Source organism: Tauraco erythrolophus, chromosome 1, assembly GCF_009769465.1.
Source record: "Tauraco erythrolophus isolate bTauEry1 chromosome 1, bTauEry1.pri, whole genome shotgun sequence".
In the NCBI taxonomy this organism is placed as follows: domain Eukaryota; kingdom Metazoa; phylum Chordata; class Aves; order Musophagiformes; family Musophagidae; genus Tauraco; species Tauraco erythrolophus.
The window spans coordinates 55,293,362-55,319,455 of NC_141465.1; the positions used below are offsets into that span (position 1 = coordinate 55,293,362).

Below are 26,094 nucleotides of genomic sequence, written 5' to 3' on the forward strand. Positions count from 1 at the left end.
TTAGGAATATTCTGTTTGGGCTGTACTTGGATTTATTTATTATTTAATGTGATAAATCCTTAGATTAAAATTTCATATGAACACTTTAAAAATCAGCAACCTTTATTTTCAAAGATGTTTATGCTGTTGAAGCAAGAGATTGTTGGAAAGCATCCTTTTCCTCCACTGCATATAATGCCTGTAATGCAGATTGCTCTGATTTACTACATGGTAGTGTGCAGCAATAGGAAAGTGTAATGATTTTCCGCTCTATGCATAAATCTGCAAGCTCAACTTCACTACTCAAAGTTTGGAAACAGTTATTTAAACATAGATCAGTTTATTTTTCATACATTCATGGCTGATTTACCTCTTAAGTGTCTAAACAGTAACGATACTTGTTTGTAAAAAGGGCATATATTTTTCCTAAGCCATCTCTTTCCTCTTGCGTTTTAAATCTCTGAGGTCATAATTCTTATTTTCTGATTTAAATCCGATCTGTTTGAGCAATCTTTCTCACATAGCAGAGATGTTTAGTTTCTCTCTCTTACATATAACTTTCCAAACTTGACCCTGAAATAGAAATCTGTAGGGAGAATATTTGAAAAATAAATTGAGAGATAGTTAAAATAATGTCTTTGCTTTAATTTTAAATTAAATTGTCTTTCTCCTTAAAATATTTTTCTGACTTCTTGTCTGTCCTGAGTGGAACATAAGTTCTGAAGTTTTGGGATTTCATTACTGAAAAAAAATACATTTTATACTAATTTTTAAGGAACAACTTTAGATGGATTAGATTGTGATTATTTTTTTTCTCAGTAGGATTATTGAGGAAATAATGATTACACAAATACATACGGAGTTATTATCTAAGGTTCTTCAGCCTTTCATACTTCAAGTTCTCACCTAGAGTCTAAATGGTATTTGTGTTGCCTGGGAATACAAAGCGAAATAAGTTTGATGCACTGTTTATGAACAGTGTTAACTAAACTGGTTTTTGGTTTTGAGATTTTTTCCTGTTGCAAATTCTCTTCACATCCTGTGTACATGCATCAGTTTTATGGGGAAACTTAGATGTTCAGAAAGGATACACCAAATGTACGCGATCATGTTCATGGATGGCGGTTGTATGGACATGTTAGGTGCTTGTCTGAGTAGACCTTGTATGGTACATTGCAAATGTTGATGAATCTGAGCAGCGAGGCTGTAAATCTCACCTTCGAGTCAAGTAGTTGTGAATTTTGAACTTGTTAATATTCAATTGAGAGCAAATGTCGGGAAGCAACCTAAGGTTTTGGAGGGAGTCAGAGGGGAGTTGAAAACAAGCTTAAACCACAGCTTACTGTTGGCTTTCATATAAAATTATTCTTTCTTGCTTAACTATATGTCCAGGGAACAAAAAAAACAGGGTATGTTCCTGTAATGTATGGTGTGTTTTTTGTGAAACAAAATGAGAGATGTGCAATGAATACTTTTCAATTGGATGGAGGTGTGGCTGTAAGGTGTTCTGTAATTCTGAAAGTAAAAGAGCATAAAGTATTGAAAATTTATGTAAAGCTGATTCATAACTGGTATTGAATTAAGGAAGTTGAATATCAACTGTGTTAATGACAAATTAAACCATTATTTCATATGAGGACCCTAATAGTAATATCCAGAAGGACAGCTTTCCCAAAGCTCTTAGGTTATTTAGGTCTATTTCAGAAAAGTCACAAGGTGGTAATAATTAAAAAGGACAACATCATTTAAAAAAAAACAAAACCGAGCAACAACCAATAAAATAGTGACACTGTGTTGTAGGTATTTTTATTTATTCAGCAGTAAGTAGCCTTAGCTGTGTTAACAATGAAAAAGTGTTTGAAGATAATAGCATCTGTATTACACTTAAAAATTTTAAACTTGAAAGGCAAAATTTCAGTGTGTAGTTTTGATAGTTATTTTCTTTAACCTTTCTTTGAAGAAGGGCATAAATGTTTGAACCCATGCTTTTCCTTTATAAGAAGTTTAAGAGCATTCAGAGTTCCCTTAGTGCATATAGTTCAGCTGAACTTAATTTTGTTCCATCTACAAAAGTCACAAATGTCGAAGCGTGGGAATTTAGCACAAGCACAGAACTCTCAAGAAAAAGAAAATCAAAACAGTACATGCAAAACGATCTGAAACATTCATGACCAATTGCAGTGTAGTGATGGCATCTGCAGTGTTTAGTCCCAAGCGGTGAACTAATAGAGGGGGTTTGGATTTCTATAACATGCAAGTTTGGAGCAGAATTATCAGGAGATACAGGCAATGTCAGCGTAAGCAAGTCATTGGACTCAAGAGAAACAGATTATTAGAGCAATGTATTTGCTGCTTAGATCCATACATCTGTGCTGTATGTGATTTAAATGTTTTCTGTTGGATTAGGTTTACTCTGATCCCCAGCTGAAAGGTACATGTATAAGGTTCTTTGGAATTTTGTCTGCTTAAGCATTGGAGATTGCTTGATAAGCACCTGGAGAGGACTTCCACTTTAGCATCCTGCTAAAGCAACCTAGTACACACCAAAACTACTTATTAGTAACTGAGGACTGTCAGATTTGCTTCAAAACTTCACCGCTGCGAAAAGCGAAAAATACAACGTAGCCATAGAAGGCCAAATCCAGAATTTAGCTGTACTGGCATAACAGGCTGTGAGTGTTGCTGTGCAGGCATACTTCTACAAGTAGGCAGTTCTAAAATGATAAAAAAATGGATATGATGTCTTCTTTACTATTATTGAAGGATATCCTAATTGTCCATCTGGGAATTTCTTAAATGCTAACTTTTTGTTTTGCAGTCTTTGGTTAATTAAAAAGCATAATGATGAAACCATAGCATAGGAATGTCAAACAAGATGCATCCAGCAAGTTCAACCTAGGTCTTACTATCTTGTGATGCACGAAGTTTCATAGGAACTTCCAACACTAGTAACAATGCACTGTAGTATGAGTGATTAATTACATCGGTCGGGTAACCGAAATGTCATCTGCAGATTAAATACTAGAAATTTTGTCTTTTACTAAAATTCAGTTATTTTTGTTTTTAAATATATGCCAAATTCTGCTCTTAAATACACAGATGCAACTCGTAAGAAAACCAGCTGGAGCTCTACAAATGTAGAAACAGTATGTGTTTGAACATTGTAGAAATTTGAGGCCATAATGTTCAAAACACTGTGGGGGTTTTTTTCACGTTTTATTTAGACAATTGAAAAAATCTTTCAAAGTATTATTTTTGTTCGGGGTTTTTTATTATTTTCCTACCTTTATATGATCATAATTTGGAAAATAAGTTGCTTCATGTTTTTCTAGAATTAGTTACTTAGTATTTTACTATGTTTTAAATTTTTTCAATGAGAATTCCTTTTAAGAAAACCATTAAAATGTGCTGCAGTTGAAGTTTCATTGATGACACTACTGTGAAATTTGGTAAATTCAGCTATATATGCCAAGGGATGTCAAAGACAAGAAGCGCTCCTATAAGTAGGGGTCAATACTGGGTCCAGTCCTGTTTAATGTTTCTTTAAATGACCTGATTGATGGGGCAGTTTGCTGATGAACAGAAAAGAATGCTTAGGAGGATCTTATTAATGTATATAAATACCTGAAGGGAGAGTGTAAAGAAGACAGAAACAGGCTCTTTTCAGTAGTATTCAGTGACAGAACCAGAGACAATGGACACAAACCAACATAGGAGGCTCTGTCTGAGCACAAGGAAGCACTTTTTTACTGTGAGGGTGACTGAGCGCTGGCAGAAGTTGCCCAGAGAGGTGGTGGAGTCTACCATGTTGAGATGTTCAAAAGCCATCTGGACATGGGCCTGGGCAACAGGTTCTAGGCAGTCCTGCTTGAGAAGGAGGGTTTGGCCAAATGAGCTCCAGAGGTCCCTTCCAGCCTCAATCGTCCTGGGATTCGGTGATACACTTCACTGATTTGATCTGGAAAAAAAATAAACAAACAAATCTGCTTTCACTAAACAATATTTTACTGTTCCATTATGGTTTAAAGGGCTCAAATTATTTAAAATCATGCTTTTAGAATTTATAAATATTAGAATATTAGTCTACTTGCTGTTTGTGTGTTTCTGTGTGTATTTGTTTATACGATATGTAGATCTCAAATATAACTTTTCAAAGTTGTCTTGAAGCAATTTTGTTTCACAGTAACAAAAGTGTTGTGCTACAAAATTTATTTCAAATATGGCTTTAACTCAGAGGGTTTCAGACATTCCCATGTAAGCCTTTATACATACTTCCTCTATGCTCATGACAGTAAAAACACATAAATTGGTTATTTACTTACTTGAGGATGTGGCAGTTCAATGCCTTTCTTTCCAGCATTTTGGTTGTTTTGCCTATAGCTTTTCGCTAAAATAAAGGACCCTACTATTAGTATAATTTTAAAACAAACAAATACCATTTATATCCATTGTTTTAAAAGAGGAAAAGATTGTAGTGATACAAGTGGTCATAACTCTCTTACGAAGAGTCAATCTGTTCTATTTAAAAAGTTCTAAGTGATGTAAATCATCACCTTAATTTAAAACATTATTTCTTTGCAGTTTCTTCCATTTGTAATTAATTAATTGATCCCATAGTTACGAATAATCTCTGTACCAAATCTAGTGAGAGCTCATTAAAATTTTTCAGACTGATTAAATGGCATTAGGATTTATGAGTCTCAGTGGACTTTTTATGTCATAGAAAAGAGAAGCTCAAACAGAAATTTTCTGAAACTTTTTAACTACAAAAGATGTAGTGAAAGAGTAATAGAGATTCAGAACATTATGACCATTTTGTAATTTTAGTCTATATTGTACAAGGAAAACAGAGGGTGAAGAAGGCTGATTTAGCGCTTAACATGACATCATTATTGTGAGCTTGGGTAGAAACGATGCTAAAATCTAATTTATTTCTTATCCCCCCCCATTTGTTTTTTCTTTTTCTACTTTTTTTTTCCCCTTTCACCTGCATCACTTTTAGCGTATGCATGTAGTGTATGTATTTCACTTACTATGATTTTCAGAAAAGTTATTTTATTAGTAATGTTTCTGTTATTCCCTATATATACCTGGAGGTTGAATGTATTAGGAGTACTTTAAATAAGACAGAAATTACAAAAAGCATGAGCAGCCGTTCTAGGTGGTGTATTAAGCTGTAAATTGGATTCCCTGCTGTTGAAATCACATATTTTATTCATTATAAATCTACCCCTTTTTCATTTTATAAATAAATTGACTTGCACTCTTTCCCGAATGTTTACAATTCACAAATCAGGCGTTTTATTTTAGAAATAACAAAAGCATTAAATGTAAAAATACATAGAGGTTTTTCAACTTAGTTCAGACCTACATCAATGGCTGTCTCTTCAACCTGGGCTCTAGACCATCCTCTGAATAGGCCTCCTTTCTCAATTTTTCCTCAGCTGAAACACTCTTCTGAGCAGCTGTTCATGATATAAACCGTTCTGATTTACCCATGCTCTGCCATCTCATCTCCTTGGACTCGTAATTTTTACCAGTTATTTTAGCATATTGCTGGATGTTTGCTTCTCCCACTTGTACAGCCTGCAATGGTAATGGTCATAGCACACCTGACTTAAAGCATTAGGCTGTGGTCAGCGGGAGGGATGAAGAGGAGTCTGCAGCAGATGAGTGTTGCTCATATAGGCTGCTGTCTGCGCAGAAGCAGGCACAGTACGTGCCAGTGGCCCCTTTCTGCGTGAAGAGGGTTCAGTGTCGCTCCACGACTCTTTCCAGCTGCTGGTGCGTTTTCAGGTAAAAAGCAGAATTTGGGCATTCTCTTTGTCTGTACTGATGCAATTACAATTCATTAATTAATTCAAATTAGGCAGTTGATGGGTTAGAGCAGTAAAGAACTTCCTGTGTCATCTGCTTTGTTGGTGCCAGGCAGTTAGTACACTGACCGAAGGTCTGGGATGTTTGAGTGTTTCTGGTGTGTATGTTTTCTTGTTCGGCTTTTTTTGAGATAATTTCCTCACTGCTTGTGCAGAGTGCCCCGTTGGAGTCCCTTATCTGCAAGGCTGTGCTCCCTCAGCATTCCCATTAGTCTCACATCCTGTGCTGTGCAGTGGCTGGCTTCCAAACAGCACAGAGAAGACTCTCCCTTGGCAGCAGTGTGTTGTGTGGTAGGGATGGTGCACCCTGGGAGGTGATGGGACTGGTGAGCAACTGGCTCAGTCCCACGAGAGCTTGAAACTGCTGCTTCTATGTACGCACAGCATGCTTTAGTTTGCAACAAAACCACAGTTCACTCCCTTAACAAATTTAGATTAGATATGGCAGATTTTACTGGGGCGATTGGGAGGTGAATGAAGTATGTTGCATCATTTGTGTGTACCCATATTCGTTTAGTTGGTCCATGCAGACATACCCTTAAGTGTTGAGAGTGGATATGAAGTGAAATCTGAAAAGGTATATCTATTGATTTGACCACAGGACATTTCCACTTGCCTGCCTGCTTCTAATCAAGATGAGGTTCCAAGTTCAATAGGAAGCTCTCTTTCTGGCTTTATAGTTTTTTGAGAAACAAGGTTTTTGCTTTCATGTGTGCATTTCTCAGGAACTAAACATCTCTTGCAGTTAATCTTTTGTAAAGCTTAATTGGAAAAGTAGTTCCAGTGCATTCCTAAAATGCCAAGAAGAATTGACTCCATAGAGAGCATAACAGCAATCTGAGACTTCTGTTTTCTTTTTAAAGCAGATCAGAAGAGAATTTTCCTTACCTGGTCCACTGTGTAGAATACTTCCTCAAAAACTTGAGGAAGATAGCTTTCTGACCACTCTTCAACCTGAGGAGTTCACTCTTCTAGTTTTTGGGTTTCCTTGGGCATTGTCCTGGTTACCTCATGGTACACCAACTGTTTGCTCAGGAAGGTTATTGACTAGAACTTTTTCCTGAATTCATAAAGCCTTTGCTCGTCTTGCTCTGCAGTGTGACTGAAGACTTACTCCTAGATAGCAAGTTGTGATTTGAGTTTTCAGTAGCTATCGAATTCCCAGCTCTTGAATTCTTGCTACTGTGGGGCAGTGCAAAATAATAAACAGCATAACTTTTTTTTATGCTCCCCCTCCCCCTGCTGGAGAAGCCGTTGATTTCAAACAGACACTGGAGAAATTTAAAGGAATAAATTATACCTTTAAATTACCTATGAGGCAATTTAAAGTAAGTAGATATTGAACAATGCAGAGTTTTATGTTTAAGATCTCCATCTTGAAATACTGCTAGAAGCTTACAGCTTGGGATGCAAAGATCACAGCACTGTAGTGGAATGTATGTTTTATGTGAGATGCTGCTTGACAGTCTGTTGGCTGAATCCTGCGCCTTCCTCAACTTCTATATAGCCTAAGCATGTAGCCCTTACTTGTGTCTCCTAGGCTGGATGATGAAGCCTGTGTTTTTGAAGCTCAGCTTCCAGCTTTGTAAATGAAATGGACAGAGCTGCAGAGAGACGAATGAGAAATATTTCACCACATCTAACAGTCCAGGACTTCTGAAGATCTGCTAGATACATGTACCTTTTCCCTAAATCCGTAATAGGCCACTATTTTATATGTACAAGACAATTAAAGGAAGGAGACAGTTATAAAGTTGTTTGTTTTGTTTTGTCTTCAATTATCATATTCACATGGTTGATTTTCTTTCTCCCTTTTCTCCTGAGGCATGTGTGCTTGCATGTGTGCACTCCCCCCCCCCAACCATGCTGGCAGTCTTTGTTATATTTGTGGAAGAAAAATGAGATGTTGCATGGCTTGAAAATAATTTAGCTCTTAGGTGTTCCAGACATTGCCCTTGTTACTGCAGTGCATGTTTATTTATGGATATATTTGTCTTATGGAGATGAAAAAAGTCATTGAAATTCTGTGCAGAAAAATAACCTGGTCAAGGTTTGCTTTCACTTAATGTATCTGATTGGAAGAGAAAAGAAGGATTATAATTGATTCTTAAGTCTTTGGGGTGCCCTACTTGGGGGGTGGGAGGCAGGAATAATTTTTTTTTTCCTTACATTTGTCTTGATAATGTATCAAGTAGCTACTAAGGGACTTGATGAAATGTGATGCAGAATAGTAAATTATGTTCTGCAGCCTTCTTTACTTCTACGTGAGGTGAGTCTGTAAGCACAAAGAGACTGGTACACCTCCAAATTCTAAAAGCATTATATTCAGATTAGCAGGTCACTGGAGATGTGTTGCTAATTGTTTTAGGGAACTCATTATGGGTATTATCACATATTAATTATACATGATAAGTAGTGAAAAAGAGGGGGGGGGAATCCTTCTTTTATGATAAATTGCTTACTGAGTTATCTTTCTTTCAAGACCTTGAGCGTTTTTTGGAGATGCCAAACAGCAGTCATTGAATAATTAGATTTTAATTAACAAGAATTTTCACAAAAAAATGTTTTTTATGTCTTTTGGGTTATAGCAAGCATGGATAAATCCTCTTTCAAAAAGATCTAGTGCACTGATCCTGTTGGTATCTCAAGTTACATTTGTAATCACCTCAAATTGTTATAACAGTGTTTTTCAACAGCTTCAGGGCATAGAATGAAGACTGAAACAAGGAATTGTGTTGTTAGCAGTATTTTTTGGTTACTGCTTTGTAAATTATTGTCATGGGGAGACCTCTGGAAACCTTTGAAAGACTAAGGTCAACTACGTGTTGTTTTAATGCACTAAGGCTGGAGAAGGGAGAGTTCATTTATTTGCTGCTTTTTTTTTTTTTTTTGAAGTTACTTGATCTTTGTGGATATGTGGTTGTAGGTAATTTTCAGAGAGCTGGTATTCGTGGTAGGGTTCTGCTTATTCTGTTGTGTGGTAAAGAATTTGTAAGAGTCTGTTTTTTTGGCACGATTGCAGAAAACCTAGATACAGGACCATCAATTAACACTGACAAATTATTTATAGTCTAAACAGGGCAAAGCATTTTGCTCAGGCTGATTGCTGTATCACAAAATAAGTGCACTTACAAGATGATTACAAAGTGTACTCCAGAAACCAATGTTTGAGATTTTTTTTTTAATTATTGTGATAGACTGGTGGTATAAAGATAAAAGACCTTGTAGCACACACAAGAGCTGAAGAAGTGACAGCTTTATCTGCTAAAAAAGGATGCTTAACATTTCCATTCCAGCATCTCTTTATCTTAGAATAATAGTGTGATTCAAAGCCAAGAAGGAAATGATTCAAGTTAAGCTTCAGTAAGACTGAAGTGATTCTGATTTAAAGTAGAAAACAGATCCAAGCAGAGGTAGAAATACTGTCCTCCTATTCCATCAAAGAACGCTTTTCTTTTTTGTCCAAATTGTACTGAATATAGGAATTGCTGTTCATGCTCAGATTCAGTGTCCATCTTACTCAGTACCAGCTCTGATGACAGGTAATACCAGAAACTTAATGATCACCTTTCATCTAGAGAGAGTTAATTTATCCACTTAAATTCTGTTGCTCTCATATCAAGTATTGAAGGCTCTTTTTTAACAAAAAAAAAAAAAAATAAAAGGAGGGGGAGTTTAGTAATCCTTTCACAATATTTGTTTGGGTTTTTTTTTTTATTCTGATGACTACCTGGGTCAATGAATTCTGTAAATCTTTTGTGTATATTCTGAATTTCTCACCTTTTAGCTTCTTTGAATGTCAGCTCTTTTTTATATTATTAGTGAGAAAGATATGAAGTAATTGATCTGCCACTCAGTATTTTAAGCACTACTCATCACATCCCTTTTATTTCTTGCTCCATAAGTAAAACACTTTACATTCTGTTCAGACTCTCACCATCTGAAAGGATTGTGTTTGGGATTTTTTGGGAGGGATGGTGGTGGATGGTTTGTTGTTTGTTTTTTGTTTCCCTTATCAGCATTCTGATTGCATTTCTTCAGACTTTTCCTATCAAAAATATTTTAACATCGAATAATGTCAGTGGCATACAGTAGATAGAGTATTCCACATGAGACAGCATTATATATGTCTATGAATATATACCATATCACCCAAGCTCTGAGTTTTCACTGAGCTGTCTACAGTAATGTCCAGTACTTAAACTGAATGTTACAAGATGTACATGTCCTTTACTTTTTTCCAGCTAATGTGTATTTCTTATATTTCTTGACCATTTTATTTCATTTCACGTTTGACTGCCCAGTAGACTACCTTGTCATCCCAAGTTTCTTACAGATGTTTCTTATCCCAGCTAGCCTTCATAACTTTGTGTCATCAGCAGACTTTACCTAGTATAAGAGTAAGGCTTACTAATCAATAATTCCCTGAGTAACACCAGAATTATTTTAAAATGCATCTACAACTACTTTTTAAATATTAGCATGGTAATGAGAAATGATTTTTAATGTTAGTAACTCATTCACTTCATAGCTTAGTGGCTTTGAAGCCTCAGGATCTTGCTGACTACCAAAGACTAGCTGATGACATTTCATCCATTACTGAAAGTATCTTCTGTTACAGAACATGTTTTCCTCCATTAGGAAATTATCCACTTTCTCCTGAACAGATACCTGGTCACAGTGATCCATTCAGTTGCTGTCTCCGGAAAACATTATTGCATCCTGCAGCTTCAGACTAAAGAGTGGAAGCATTAGACGTTGCAGCCTATTGTCCTGAGCTTCAAAGCCATTATAGACTCAAAATTTACTGATTCAAAAAAAGTGCCATGGGCAAAAAGCATAATAGTATGTAACTTATCTTAACTGCTTTCCACTTTCAATAATGCAGTTACCCCAAGAGAATGCCAACAGAACCTTTTATTCTGCAAAGAATGATCATGTATTTTAGGTAGAATGCATTTGCAGTTTTGAGATTAGCTATGATATATCCTTGGAAGACTGCTTTAAGTTGTGAAGACTGCTTTAACTTCTCAGGCAAAAAATTTTCATTTAGAAGATTTTTTTTTTCTTCAACTTCAGCAAAAAGTGTTTGCAATTATTTTAATGTTTTCCTATGAAGATAATAATTTTTCGTGTTATACTAATGACTAGTACAATGGTCATATGATAAATTCCATGAAAAGTTATATTGTGTAGAGCAGGCGTTTGAAGTTTGGGAAGCTGGGAGTCCTGCTATGACTCTACCATACTATGACCTGGGGATGCTCCTGAGTTTCCTGATGTTTGTGTGCCGTGGCTGCTCACTGTGTACATCATATTTATATTTAAGTACACATTAAACCCTGAGGAGAAAAGAAGCATCGAATTCATGTATGCTAGATGATAGACATGGAGCCTGCTCTGGGCAACTGTCAGAGCACTATTATATATATAAGCATCTAAGTCTGTAAGAACTACAGATGTAGCTTGTAGAAACTAATCACTCCCTACATATGGACAGCGAATGGCATTTATTTAATGAATATTGTGATTTTTTTTTTAGTGAACATGGTTCTACGTTCCTGTTTTAGATGACAAGCAAGTATTGTCCCTCAATTTTCCTCAAAGTTAAAGAGTTAACAGAGGTAATTTCTGATAGAATTAAGAACTGAATTAGCCAGCTCTGCATTAGCTTTCGCCTGTATTCTCTGCTGCCCTGGTCCAGCAAGGAGCAAAAGTGTTTTAAATAAGACAGATTTCAGTTAATAGCTCAGCAATAAGAAGAGGAGGAAGAAGAGAATGCACCAATGATTCCTGAAAGAGTGTATTTTTAAAGATACTGCTGAAGAAGGATGAAGAGTGTAGGCGTGGAGATTGTACAAGGCACAGAGGTCAGCATGATATAAGACATACAGCTGAAAGTGGGAGAAAGAGATAAAGAATGCAATTAAGTGAAAGGATAGAAGATGTCTAGGGAGTAGAAGGAAATAAAAGCAAGACATACAGTAATTGTGAGTAAGATAATATAGGGCCTTGAAGGTGAAAATGAAAACCTGAATTTGTGACTTCATTAAGTAATCTATATAGCTTCATTATAAATTATGAAGAGTTAATAGTGTGCAGTACCCATTTGTCCTTAACGCTTTCCCAAACATTTTTTAGGGAGTGTAGATGAAGAGTCAGGAAACAGTAGATAAGTTAATGATGTATATACTGAAATAGTAAAAGCAGTTACTTTTTTGAGGCTAAGCATTCTGTCTCAAGAGGATTGGTAGATGATTTGACAGGGCTAACATTACAGCAGAAACTCTTCAAACATTTAGGATGCTACATGTCTAAATTTAAAATCTCATGAAGATAGTGGAGTCAGCTGTAAATGTGTACTTTGCCATGTCTCTCAAAAAAAGAGGTTTTCTTTAGAAACACTGATGTCAGAGTTTCATCTTCTATTCTGTCTAGTATTGACTAGTAATTCTAAGGCATCTGGACATTTTATTACAGTCCCTTTCTCCTTTCACTTGATTTTTTTCTTATTGTCTTAGCAATCAGTTGAGGAGCAAGTACGCCTGAAAGATAATGGTTGATTTTGAGTTGACTGGTGGAAGACTGTTTTACTGATGTCGTAGAGCTCTTCTTCACAGCCATGATATTAGTTTAGTACTTGACAGCCTTAAATTTCTTTAAGGTGATTAATATTCAATGGAATAACTTTCTTCTTGTTTCTCTGATGTTTTTGGGAACTGAGTTTGTTTTAATAACACAGTGTTAATGAAGGATGAATAAAATGTTCTGTAAGTCGATTATTCAGAAAAAGCCTTCAGTGTAGTTTCTCTCAGAAATTTTGAAATGTATCCATTCGTTGCAGGAACAATTCAGTCTTACCAGCTTTCACATCATTTTTAAAAATCTGTGAATTGAGTCCTTAGCTTCTCTGTCTGAGTTGAGTGTGTGATCTGGCTTTGTGTAAAGTGATTACTAGTAAGAGCTTCAGGCTCAATGTCACTCCAAGGATGAAGCAATCCAACACAGAATGCTGTATTTTAATAAAAGGATTTCAGTTACTCGGCAGTATGAAGGCATAATAATGCTTGTGACATGCTGTGCTGTATTGCTTTAGGATCAGACTGAACACTGGAATAATAGCACCATCGAGAAGAAAGGAAAAATAGGATGTCCGATTTGAGCATCTCTTTTTCTCCTATTGATTTCTATATTTAGGGTAGCGTATGGTATGCCAGGCCCTAGTTCTAAAGACCTGTGAAAGAAACTACTTGGATTCCTGGTCGTGCATGTTAGAAATCAAGCACCATTTTATACATAAACTTGCACAGAGTTGGATAGATCCTAAGGAAGATCTGACACAGGATGCAGCTGTTAGGTTGTGTGGTAAAAGCTCGTCAGCAGACCCATGAAAGAGCTCAGAGAGGCAATGGCAGATGGGGGATCCCAAATCACACCCTGTCCAGCTCCTCCCAGACCCACTACAGGAGCCATCAACCCAGCAGAGACCCATCTCCACAAGTCCAGGGGAGCAGAGAGTCCTGAAAGCAGATTGGATCCCAGATTAAGGACTTGGAGGGAGGGATGGCCTGTGCCAGGAGAGCCTCAGCCCCCGTGTCCAGCCATGAGACCATCAAGGGGAATCAATGCTGGATCTCCTTTTGGACTGAGCGGAGTCAGTGCCTGCAGCATGGCACATGTTATGGGATACAGGGGAGGAGAATTTCAGGATTTCCCAGTACTTATTACGGATAAACAGAGGGATAAGGGGATAAGAAAGGCTGGATGTGTGTAAATAGGTGACACACCTTCCTGAGCCATGCCCTGCCCTGACCAGTGCAGTCTGGCTGGAGGGACTGAAGCACGTGAAACCCAGTGCCAGACCCTGGTGTGAGACTGCGGGTCGCAGGGGCCAACCTGTGCCTTTGTGATGCTGGTGATGGACCAAGCTTGTGTGTGCAGGTGGGTGTGAGAGCGCTGGTGAAGAACCAGCTGCACAGACCCGTGGGTTCCTGCAAGTGCTGAGTGTCACTGCGTTGACCTGTGTGGCCAGCCATGTGTGTATTTATGTATGTGTTTGTGTGCATGTGCCTGCTGGGGATGCGCACTCAGCCTCGCTGGTGTTTGGACCAGGGGCTATGGAGCTGCAGCTGCCTCCTCTGTCAGGCTACCAGATTAGGCAGCAGTAGCCCTTTCCTCAGGATCACACGTTTCTCTGCATAAAGGGAGACTAGACAGCCAGTTTAGCTTTAGATGTTACAGGTAGGTATCTTAGTCCTTCTGTTTCAGTCTCCTGATAAAACCCTTCCTTTCTAAACATCTCTGAGCCATTTGAGCTCTTCTGCCCTAGTTTCCTAGTTTCTACTGTAGGATCTACATTAGATCTATGGTATCTTCTTCCTTATTTTCTATTACATTTCTGTTGGGACAAGTCTTGCCCCATTTGTTCCCATCTGGGAACATTACCGTACTGTCACGACTTTCTTCACCCCCTGACTCTGGAAATGGATGTCCTCATTTTCTAGACATAGACTAAGAGATCAAAAGATATCTAAAGCTAATATTGATTGTATTATTGGAGAATCATCTTAGTTAATGGTAGAAAAAAATTTTTTCAGTTGTTCAGGTATTTGTTGGTTTTGCTTTGTATTGCAGAGATGCCAGGAAGTGGAGTGTATGATAAAGAAAATATTTCCCTTTGGTCTGGCAGGCAGCGCTTCTTTTAGTTAATAATTGCTCTAATATGCAGTAGGTACAAAAGGTCAGTATCCAGTGTGCTGCTAGTATTCTAGAAATTATTCTTAATGCTTCGAAGATTTGAAAACCGGAGTAGAGGAATGCTTAAGAATACTTAGTACATTGTTTTAACTTCTCTGTAGAGTCATTCTGGTTGGAATAAACCTTGCAAAGTAACTAATCCAACTTTCTGAGAGCAGGTCAACACTGAATTCAGACCAGATTGCTCTGGGCTTGTCCAGTCACATCTTAAAAGCCTCCAAGGGTGAAGACCGCACAGCTTTCTGGACAACATTTTTCAGTGCTTAATTCTTGCTGTGATTTTTTTTTTTCTTTATCTGTGGTTTGTTTTTTTTTTGTTTGTTTTATTTTTGTTTTTTTTTTTTTTTTTCCTTCTCATATTTAGTCAGATAGAACCTCTTCTGTTTCAATTTGGAACCATCATCTCATCTTCATACTATGCACATTGGTAAAGAGGCTGTCTTCATCTTTTAAGTGATGTCCTCAGAGATACTGAGCAGCTGCTTGCTGTTTGGCCCTTGTGAAGTCTCCTCTGGGTTGAACAAGCCAAGCTCTCCTTCAGTGTTTCCTCATAGGGCAAGTTGCTCCATCCCCAGCCATCTTGGTGGCCCTCTCCTGGACTTCCTGAAGTTCGTCATCATCCTTCTGTTTTCTTCTTTCCTGATTTTAATGACTAATGAACTTTTCAAACTTAATCTTTGCACATTTGAGAATTACAATGATAAACAGGAACAGAATTTCATAGTAAAGCTTCTGCTTAACAAATACTGTTAACTTAAATTATGAGCCAAATAGCCTTTTGCAATTATTTGGATTTCCTTGGACTTGTAATTTTGGTTTATATTTAAAGATTTGAGGAGCATGCAGAAACCTGACACTTCTTTTAGCTTTAACTCATGGCTTGGGAGTTGCACAGCACAAAATACACAAGTAAACAAGGAGCTGTGGCCATATTCTGTTTCCCCTTCCCCTCCCATCCATAATGCCCCAATGGGGAGGGTGTTCTACATCATCTCCTGGGAAGAGGCCGTCCTGTCCTCCCTTAAGTATTGTGAACACCTTCAGTTTAAACTGTTTCTCAATTCTGTGCCCATTTGATTTGTTTGATGTAAGTTACTGGTACCCAAGATTTTTTGCAATGGAGGTAATCACTGTAAAAGTCTCTTCTAATTTCTAACTTTAGGCTTTTTATACCCTTGTGTATATAAGTTCATGAATACTTCTTTCTGTTACACTTAAAATTTCTTTCTCTACCATGCCTTCATTCTTGCTTCAAGAAGAAGAGAAGGGACAGATTATTTAAGGAGAATGTGGATTTTCTGTTTACAAAGCAATAAATGTTCTGAAATGAACTGCAATTGTATATGTTGTAAAATTGCTTTTGTTTGACAGGTTAATAAATCTCAATCGAAGCTGAGAATGACTAGAGATATTAAAAGCTTGTGTTGCCTGACAAAAACAAACATACCAACCACCTTTTTACGTTTCTTTTTACATATTACATATAAATATAGCAAAGGGCTCAGTACTATTTCAGTTGACTGTGGCTCTCATTTTATTTGCAAATACCTTTATTTATCGGTCTTCCACACAGTTTGCATTTTTATGTTGAGAGCACAAATAGACATCACCTTAATTAGCAAAAAGTTAAAAATGCTGTGGTTCTTCAACAAGTACACATGTTCATGGTGCAGACAATGGAATGCCAAACCTTCTGTTGACTTCATAAGCTTTTGCTAATATCAATGAACTTGTGAATTTTAGAGAACTTAAATCTGTGTTTTCAGACCTACACCTATGTTTATCTTGTGGATTCATCTGTGTTTTGTCACTTTCATGTGCAGACATGTGAGACAAATCTACCCTATATTCTAACTGCAACAACAAAATCAACTAGGATTTCTTTTGATAAAAGGCATGGGAAGCGGTATTATAGAAATATTTAGAGCTTGGCTATTGATGTCCTGATTAATTACAAAAGTAGAAAATTATTTTTTAGATGTTTAGAAACCAATTTTTAGTAGAATGCAGAAGTACACTGGAGGGAATAAAAACAAAAATCTGTCTTTATTTTTCCTGTGTGCCTTCTTCAGATTCAGGAACTGTTTCTGGGAAGGAAGCACTTAGAGAAAACAACAGGCAACTGGATACAAATATTAGTGGTACACTTTACTGTGTATGATACATAAATTCAGTTGTATTGGTGATACTTCAGTATATATCAACAGTGACACCTGAAGTGTGGGATATAGCACTGGCAGCCCAGAAAGCAAACCGTATCCTGGGCTGTATCAAAAGAAGTGTGACCAGCAGGTCGAGGGAAGTGATTCTGCCCCTCTACTCAGCTCTCGTGAGACCCCACCTAGAATACTGTGTTCAGCTCTGGAGTCTCCGGCACAAGAAGGACATGGAGCTGCTGGAGCGAGTCCAGAGGAGGACCACGAAGATGATCAGAGGGCTGGAGCACCTCTGCTATGAAGACAGGCTGAGAGAGTTGGGGCTGTTCAGCCTGGAGAAGAGAAGGCTCCGGGGTGATCTTATAGCAGCTTTCCAGTACCTAAAGGGGGCCTGCAGGAAAGCTGGAGAGGGACTTTTTCCGAGGGCGTGTAGTGATAGGACAAGGGGCAACGGATTTAAAGTGAAAGAGGGTAGATTTAGATTAGATATAAGGAAGAAATTTTTTATATTGAGGGTGGTGAGGCACTGGAAGAGGTTGCCCAGAGAAGTTGTGGATGCCCCATCCCTGGAAGTGTTCAAGGCCAGGTTGGATGAGGCTTTGGGCAACCTGGTGTAGTGGAGGATTTCTCTGCCCATGGCAGGGGGGTTGGAACTAGATGATCTTTAAGGTCCCTTCCAACCCTAACCATTCTATGTTTCTATGATTCTATATTAGCTTATTTTCCTAAATCGGTTAGGAAGTTCAGCAAGGACCTCATCCACTGTGTTTTTCCAATTAGAAATCATTCAGCCAGGCAAAATGTTATTTCATATGTTTGAATTATGTTGAACATTTAATGACAATGAAATATCAGGTAATGTAGAATTCAAAATTGATAACTTTGGTTTACCAATGCCTTCCCAAAACATGTTTGTTGCTGTGCTGGTGGTACTTGAATACTATATTAAATTGAAAAACACTTTTAATTCCTGCCAAATCCCCATCATTCTAGGGTTTGGTTCAGTCCTGACAAAGTATCGTGGAAGTCACCTTTTTCTCCCCAGCCCTTCCTGGTTACTATTCTTGACATTTTACTGCATTTGATGTTAGCTATATAAATGCATGCAGTTTTATATCTCTGTGTGTGTGTATATATATATCTGCACAGAGATATATATGCAGATACATATTTTAAACTATGTACTACATTCATGCATTTGTATATAACAAATATCTTGAATCCAGGAGCCTGACAGAAGCAAGGCTGCTGCAGCTCCATGGCCCCAGATCTAGTCAGCTGTGAGGCTGAGAGCATATTTCCAGCAGTCACATCAGCACACACAGCGTATATGATACGCATGTATGCATATGCGTGTCCCTCAGAACAGCACAGCAGAAACACTCAGCACATGCATTAACACAAAGAACACCAACAGCCTCATTCTATTCTCTGAGTGATCAGGGTGAAGGTCTGTTTGTACAAAATACATACATACGTGCATTGAGGATCCCTCCAGCAGCTGGATTTAGGTACTCAGCTGGCCCCATATCCTAATCTCCCCAGTTGTTGGCACCTGGAGGGATGAGCTGCAAAGGCTGCAGCCCCACTCTAACCCTCCATGCAGATCCTTCTCCCCTTCCCTTCCCCTTCCTCTCACCCACACCCATGCAGTGGAAGGCCTTAGACACAGCCAGCCCATCCGGTGGTCCTAGAACCTTTTACTTCCCCTCCATCACATCCCACAGAGTCTCTCACGTGCATACAGATCAGTGTCTTGGACAGCCCCAGGCACCATGGTCTCTACAGCTGTTGGCCAGGGCTGCCCTACGCCTACCCTGTCCCTCCAAGAGCCAGCGCTGCCTATGCTCTTGCCCGTCGGGACAGACCTGGCTCCCAGGCCACTTCACCAACTTGCCAGCTAGTCCAGCGTGCCCTTCACTAGCACTTGCACATGCACTTGCGGACACCTGCTGCAAGTGCTGCACTATGGGCACATGGGACCCCTTATCCCACAGCAGGGCCAGCATGGAGACTTCTGTGTACGTGTGCATGCACAATCGTAAGCCCTTGCCCAGGAAAGCAGAAATTTAGTTTATGTAGAGGAACCAGAACAGCCAGGCACGTGCATTGATGGCCCCTGCTCACCCCCCACCAGCCCCTTCTGTCCCCCATTACCACAGGATACCCTGACCTGCGGAGCCTGTCCTGCTGGCGCATCCAAGTGGATCTGGCTCAGCCTCGGACCTCCCCGGGGTCCTGTGGCACCAGGAGCGGCTGGGCCAGGGGACTCCACTGCCCTCGCAGGGCTGCTGGGGCTCCCCCTCATCAGGCAGCACAGGGACGAGCTTCTCGCAGGCTGATGGTTGCTGTGGTGGGACTGGGCGCAGCCGGGCAGGCTGTGATTCAGGCTTCCCTCACCTGCCCTTGTTGCTCCTGCCATTCTTCTTCCTGCGTGCAAAGACAAGAACTTCTATCACATAAACTAATGTGTGTGTGTATATGTGTATGCATGTATATACGTATTTCTAGATATGAAAGTGTGCAGTTTTGTCTCTGTAGAAACATACTTGGCAATTTTAACTGCTGATGCTCCATAGATGCTCCTTGGACTTACTAGTGATGTGGTGTTTCATAACCACAGAACATTTTGAAGGAAAGATTCTTATTAATTAAAAACTGTCTACTTAAGCTGTGCTCCTTTTCTCTGGGGAGGTGTCGTGGTTTTAGGCTGATCCAGCAACTAAAACTCACACAGTCTCTCCTTCTCCAGTAAAGCGGAGAGGAGAAAAATATAATAAAGGGACTAAGGGTTGAGACAAGAACAGAGAGAGCACCCACCAACCATGGTCCTGGGCAAAACAGTCTTGACTTTCTTAAAGCAAAAACAGTTTATTAATGGTTACTTAGAAGGATGAAGGGAAACGAAACCGGTTACTCGAGAGGACAGAAAGAAACAAAACCAGATCTTAAAACCGACACCTTCCCCCCTCTTTCCTTTTCCTCCCGGCTCTACCTCCTCCCCACCAGCAGCACAGGGGGCAGGGACTGGGGGAGTGCAGGTCAGTTCATTCCGTGCTGTTACTGCTGCTTCTTTCTTAAAGGAGAAGGAGTCCTTACACCCTTTTCCCCTGCTCCAGTGGATCCCCTACCCACGAGGAAAAATCCACAAACTTCTCCAGCGTGAGTCCAGCCCACTGGAAACAATCCTTCCCCACAGATTGCTCCGGTGTGGGCTTTACCACAGTCTCGGGTACTTAGGGAGCTGTAGCCACTCGCTCCGGCATGGGTCGTCACACAGACTCCAGATGCCTCTCTGCCTTGTCGTGCACCCCAACACGACCATCCTCAGGCTCAGGCATCTTCTCCCCACGGGCTGCGAGTGGGTCTCTACTCCACCGAGGCCGTCCTGGTTGCAGGGGGGCCACCTGCTATCTCACCATCAGCCGCAGGGGAAACTCGGCTCCGGCACACCTCCTCCCGCTCCATCCTCACTGACCTGCTGTCGATGTGGCTGTTTCTCTCAGATCTCAGTCCTCTCCAGGTGAACTCAGCCCAGTGGGCACCCCGGGAGTGGGGTGCCCCCGAGTTCCCCAGCTGGCTCCGCCGCCGCCATTCTCCGTGGGCGGCGCTGGCCCGACGCAGGCAGCTGCCCGGCCGGGAGCCAGGGAGCGGGGGCAGTGCCCTCCTACCTTCTCTGCTCAATCCTGGGCAAAGCACCTTTTCCGGTTCCTTTGTCCTGACTTAAATAGGGCAATTCGCAGAGGCGCCCTATTGGCTCAACCCCGAGGGGGATGGGAGTCTGATCTGGTGGCCAGAACCAGGTCTGACCCGGTTCCAAAACCGGGGAGGTCGCAGGGACCAAAACTCCTCTCCTGCCACCAGAACCCCCACCCCCTCCACATCAAACCATGACAGGAGGGTAGTTAGGAAGGCACCCAAAGCAGGGAGAAAAACTTTTTTGGTTGATAGGGAACTAGGAGAACACGTGGGAGTGAAGAACCTTGGCTGGCAGCCTGCAGCACTGCCATTGCTGAGCACAAGAAGATCTGATTGAGAAAAGCATTTAGAGTGTCATGAGCAATGTCTTTGCACTCCATCTAGATGCAAGATGCTGATAATCTGAAGAAGCTCAAAATTACAATTGGCACTTGATTTTGTAAGTTTTTCTTCCTTTTTCTCTTGGTAACAAAGTTAAAACTTGGCCTGATTGATATGATAACAACAGTAGTTCTAGAGAGAGTAATTGTTTCTTTCTTGTTTTAACCCATTATCTCTTGATACTCCATAGAACTACTTGTTAAATTACTACTTTACCTGCCAATGAGGAGACTGTTCTCTATGGCTCTGAAAATATTGAGGTGTTTTATCTGCAGATGCAGATTCAATGAAGAAAATAGAAGTTTTAGCATCTTTCTCACATTATTTTCCTTGCTAAGACTAAAACTTTGAAACCTTTGAAGAATACGAAGCAGATGTGTTTAGCTACATCTTCAAGACCTGCAAACCCATAACATGTATTTCCAAGACAATCTTTATGTATGGATGAGAAATTTCAGTCCTCACTCTTTAGACATATTTGCCATCTGATTTATAAATTTTCTCTATTCAGTAATGAATCTTACCTGTGTCTCACTAGAAGTAGTTGAAATCAATTAGCAAAGTTTTTAAATATAATAACCAGAAAATGCTACAACTTCTAATTAGAAATTACTTGAGATATTTCCTGTACACTGAATCATGGTGTTTGAGATTCTCTTTTGCTTCTTCATCTGACAGCCTGTCCGTCTTTTCTTTTTTTTTGTACTCACAGCATATTTTACCTGGTAGCCAGAACATATCTTTCAGTGGATTGTGTGGCAGTGATACTTTGTCACGTTGACGTACCTGCTGCAGTCTGGTTTCCCCAGGGAATCCTTATATACTGTCTGGGAGCTGAAGCTTCCAAGTTATCAGCAAAATGCTGCTCGTAGCACTCAGCTGCCTGTCAATTTGTCCAGATTCTTGGCAATACCTGTGGCAGTGTCTATTTCTGAACTGATTGTGTTGCTGTATTAGAGGTGGTTTCTTACAGGTCATGTGTTCTGATGGTTAGAGCAATGTAAAATCACTGTTTGCGGTATGCCATGGTAGTCTTACTAATATATAAATACGCATAAACTGATTTAAAAAGAAGAAAAGAGAGATGACCTATGCTTAGGCAGAGACAACTTATTTCCCCAAACAAGTATGTGTTATAAGCATGTTAACTCTCATTCAGGTGCTTGTTTGTAAATTGACTGCAAATATTTGTAGAGAAGACAATTTGCCTTTGACTTAACTGTGAAGAAATGGGTTTATATCAGTATTCCTCATGTAGTGTTTTATGTTCTCATCATAGGTTCTCTAATGGTCACTTAGCAATATGTTTTGTCTGTATTTTTTACACGTTTGTCATTCAAACTTTTAAATTTAGAAGTTTCATTACAGTGCCATCTGTCTCTGCACCAGTAAGTGTGGCTGCACGCTTTTGAACAGGAAAGAAAAGCAAATTTATTTCATACTCTCAGACGAAAAGATAATTATGTTGACTGCTGGACACCAAGTTGACCATGAGCCAGCAATGTTCCATTGCAACAAAGGTGACTGATGATGAGGAGTGTTGTCAGCAGGTTGAGAGAGGTGATCCTGCCTGTCTACTCAGCACTGGTGAGGCCATACCTGGAGTGCTGTGTCCACTTCAGGACTCCTCAGTACAAGAGACATACAGAAGTACTGGAGGGAGTCCAGCAAAGGGCCTCAGAGATGATGAAGGGAGAAGATCATCTCTTGTAGGAGGAACAGCTGAACAAGCTAGGACGCTTCAGCTTGGAGAAGAAAAGGCTCGAGGGGGATCTTATTAATGTATATAAATACCTGAAGTGAGGGTGCAAAAATGACCGAGCCAGACTCTTTTCAGTGGTGCTCAGTGACAGGACCAGAGACATTCAACACAAAGTGAAACACAGAAGGTTCCATCTGACCATCAGGAAACACTTTTTTACTGTAACAGTGACCAAGCATTGGTGCAGGTTGCCCGGAAAGGTGATGGAGTCTCCCTTCTTGGAGATAATCAAACACTGTGTGGTCATGGTCCTGGGCAACCAGCTGTAGGCGTCCTTGCTTGAGCAGGGGGTGGACCAAGTGACCTCCAGAGGTTCCTTCCAACCTCAGTCATCCTGGAATCCTGTGATTCTGTGAGTTCATATGAGATTTATGTAGCATTTACTTATTTTCTGTGTGAGTGTGTATGTATAGCATGTGTGGGCATCTGTAATCCATAACATAGTAGCAAAATAACAAGGCAGCAAGCTTTAGCCTAACAATTCTAACAGTCACAGAGAAATGAACATGTTTAGTTTAAATGGGAAATCAACCCTCATCCCTTTTCCAAAGACTCTCTCAAACTGTTGAAGGTCAACAAACACAGGATACTTCAGATCAGTGGATTCGTTAGGTAAGTGGTGATTCTTACTTTTAATATAAAATCGTTACTGTGTTGGATGAGCAAGTAGTTTTCACTTAAGCATATGGCCTGTTGCAGGGTTTTGAGGACTTTGCTCATGAGAGGTCAATTTACAGGCAGATAGGTGGTAATTTTCCTTTTATATTAGTCTGCCATCTGTCAGCCTTATACTCTGTTGACGTCTCAATGTTATTTCTGATGGAAATATACAGATTAGAAGTTTTTAAAATAAAAATTATATTAAGGAAAAGCTGATGAGAACCCAGATAATGATAAACTTATGTCTGTGAACTGAGTACCCAAAAGAAGTTATTCATGGTAGGACTTGTGTGACAAGCATAGCTAGTGGTTGCTGATACCATGGCTGGTATTCCCAAACTAGTGTTAAGACAGTGTCATGGCTGTGTTAGTTATTGATCTAACGTATATTAAACTGAATAAGCCTTAGGCCACAGAGAGACTTTCTGTATAGAGACCATATATACACCATGTGTTTATACACATGCATACATACACAGAGTTAAATAAGCATATTTTTCTATTTTTGTTCATTATTTACTCTGAAACGTTCACTTACGCCCCTGTTATGGTTTGAAGTGGGGGTGGCAGAAGCTGCCCATCACACCGGACTCCCATCCCCCTCGGGGCTTGAGCCAATCGGCGCCTCTGCAAATTGCCCTATTTACGTCGGACAAAGGAACCGGAAAGGTGTGCCTTTGCCCAGGAGCAAGGAGACGGGAGGGGGGCATGGCCCCCGCTCCCGGCTCCCGGCCGGGCCAGCGGCCCGGCCCACCCCGTCGAGGATGGCGGCAGCGGAGGCGCTTGGGGAACTCGGGGAGAGCCCCGCTGCCAGGGCGCCCACCAGGCCAAGTTCACCCAGAAAGGACTGAAATCTAAGAGAAACGGCCACACACATAAGAGGTCAGTGAAGATGGAATGGAACAACGTGTGCCGCGGCTGAGTCCCCCTTGCGAGCAGCCCCTTGCAGCCAGTCCTCGGTGAAGCAAGCAGAGACCCACTCGCAGCCCGTGGAGGACCCATGTCGAGAAGAGATGCCAGAGCCTGAGCACGGTACGCATCTAGAGTCCGTGGGATGACCCCCCGCCGATGGGGAGGTGTTTCGTTAAAGGAGATGCCTGAGCCTGAGACTATTGTGATTCATGGGCACAGGTCGAGGCGCATTTACGCATCTCAGTCTGTACGGAGACGCATTTAAGGTCCGATATGGCGACCCACGCCGGAGCGCATTTAAAGTCTGTATGATGACCCACGCCAGAGCGAGTGGCTACAGCTCCTTAAAAGTCCAGGACTGGTAAAGCCCGCACTTGGGCAAATCCGATGGGGTAAGGATTTGCCCCCCAGCGGGCAGGATTCACGCTTTCGCCGTGAGTAGGGGATCCACTGGAGCAAGGGACAATGGTGTAAGGACACCTTTTCCTTTAAGATAAGCGGCAGTAACACCTTGGAATGAACTGACCTGCACTCCCTCATTCCCTGCCCCCTGCGCCACTGGGGGGAGGAGGTAGAGCCAGGAAGAAGAGGCAAAGGGGGGGAGTGGTGTTGTTTTTAAGACCTGGCCTTGTTTTCTTGTTATCCTCTCAAGTAACCGTTTTTGTTTGCTTTTCTCTTTGTAGGTAGCTGTTAATAAATAGTTTTGCTTTAAGAAAACAGCCTCTTTTGACCGGGACCGTGGTTGGTGGGTGCTCCTCTGTTCCTGTCTCGATCCTCAGCTCTTTTATTACATTTTTCTCCTCTCCATTTTACTGGAGTGGGAGAGCTGCGTGGGGTTTAGTTGCCGGATTGGCCTAACCCACGACAGCCCCTTATTCCTTTCACTGAAAATGACCTGTTGTTCTGCCTGTGAGCATGCTTGAGTCGAAATAAGAACTGATAGCCTTTGGTTGAGGAAACTCGTAGCACTCTCTTATCTGGTAGAGCTGGTCTAATAGAAAAACAGGCACAGCTTGATAACTATGGTTCATCAATGCATTTAAAAAAAAGAAAGTGTTTCCATGCAGTATTTTAAATAGCTAGATGATATTATTAGGGAAATTTTGACAGAAGTGTTTTGAAATATATTACAACAGGAGATAAAAGCTTAAATAAATTTCTGCATGTGAATTCACAGATTTCATAGATTTCATGAAATCTATGAATTCACATAGATTTCATAGATTTCTAGGTTGGAAAAGACCTTAGAGATCATCGAGTCCAACCATCCCTAATCTCCCATTAAACCCTATCCTTAAGTAGTTCATCCACCCTTTTCTTAAACACATCCAGGGATGGGGACTCAACCACCTCCCTGGGCAGCTTATTCCAGTGGCTGACAACCCTTTCAGAGAAGAAATACTTCCTAACATCCAACCTGAATCTCCCCTGACTAAGCTTATACCCATTTCCTCTTGTCCTGTCACCCATCACTAATGTAAAGAGCCCTTCCCCTACCTTCCCACCATCCCTTCTCAAGTATTTGTAGGCCGTAATCAGGTCTCCGCTCAGCCTCCTCTTTTCCAGGCTAAACAGCCCCAACTCCCTCAGCTGCTCCCCGTAAGTTTTATTTTCCAGCCCTTTGACCAGTTTAGTCGCCCTTCTTTGGACCCACTTCAGGAGCTCAATATCTCTCTTAAAGCAAGGGGCCCAAAACTGGACACAATATTCCAGGTGTGGCCTCACCAGTGCCGAGTACAGGGGCAGGATCACTTCCCTGCTCCTGCTGGTCACACTATTCTTGATACACGCCAGTATCCCATTGGCCTTTTTGGCCGCTTGGGCACACTGCTGGCTCATATCAAGCTGACAGTCAACCAACAACCCCAGGTCCTTCTCTGCCAGGCAGCTCTCCAGCCACTCTTCCCCGAGC

At 40.7% G+C, this 26,094-nt stretch overlaps 1 protein-coding gene across 1 annotated transcript in view; it reads left to right on the forward strand.

Moving 5' to 3' along the window:
* PUDP (pseudouridine 5'-phosphatase) overlaps positions 1-26,094 on the forward strand; it is a 76,594-nt gene that overhangs the window by 38,780 nt on the left and 11,720 nt on the right. The gene's annotated exons all lie outside the window — the stretch shown is intronic.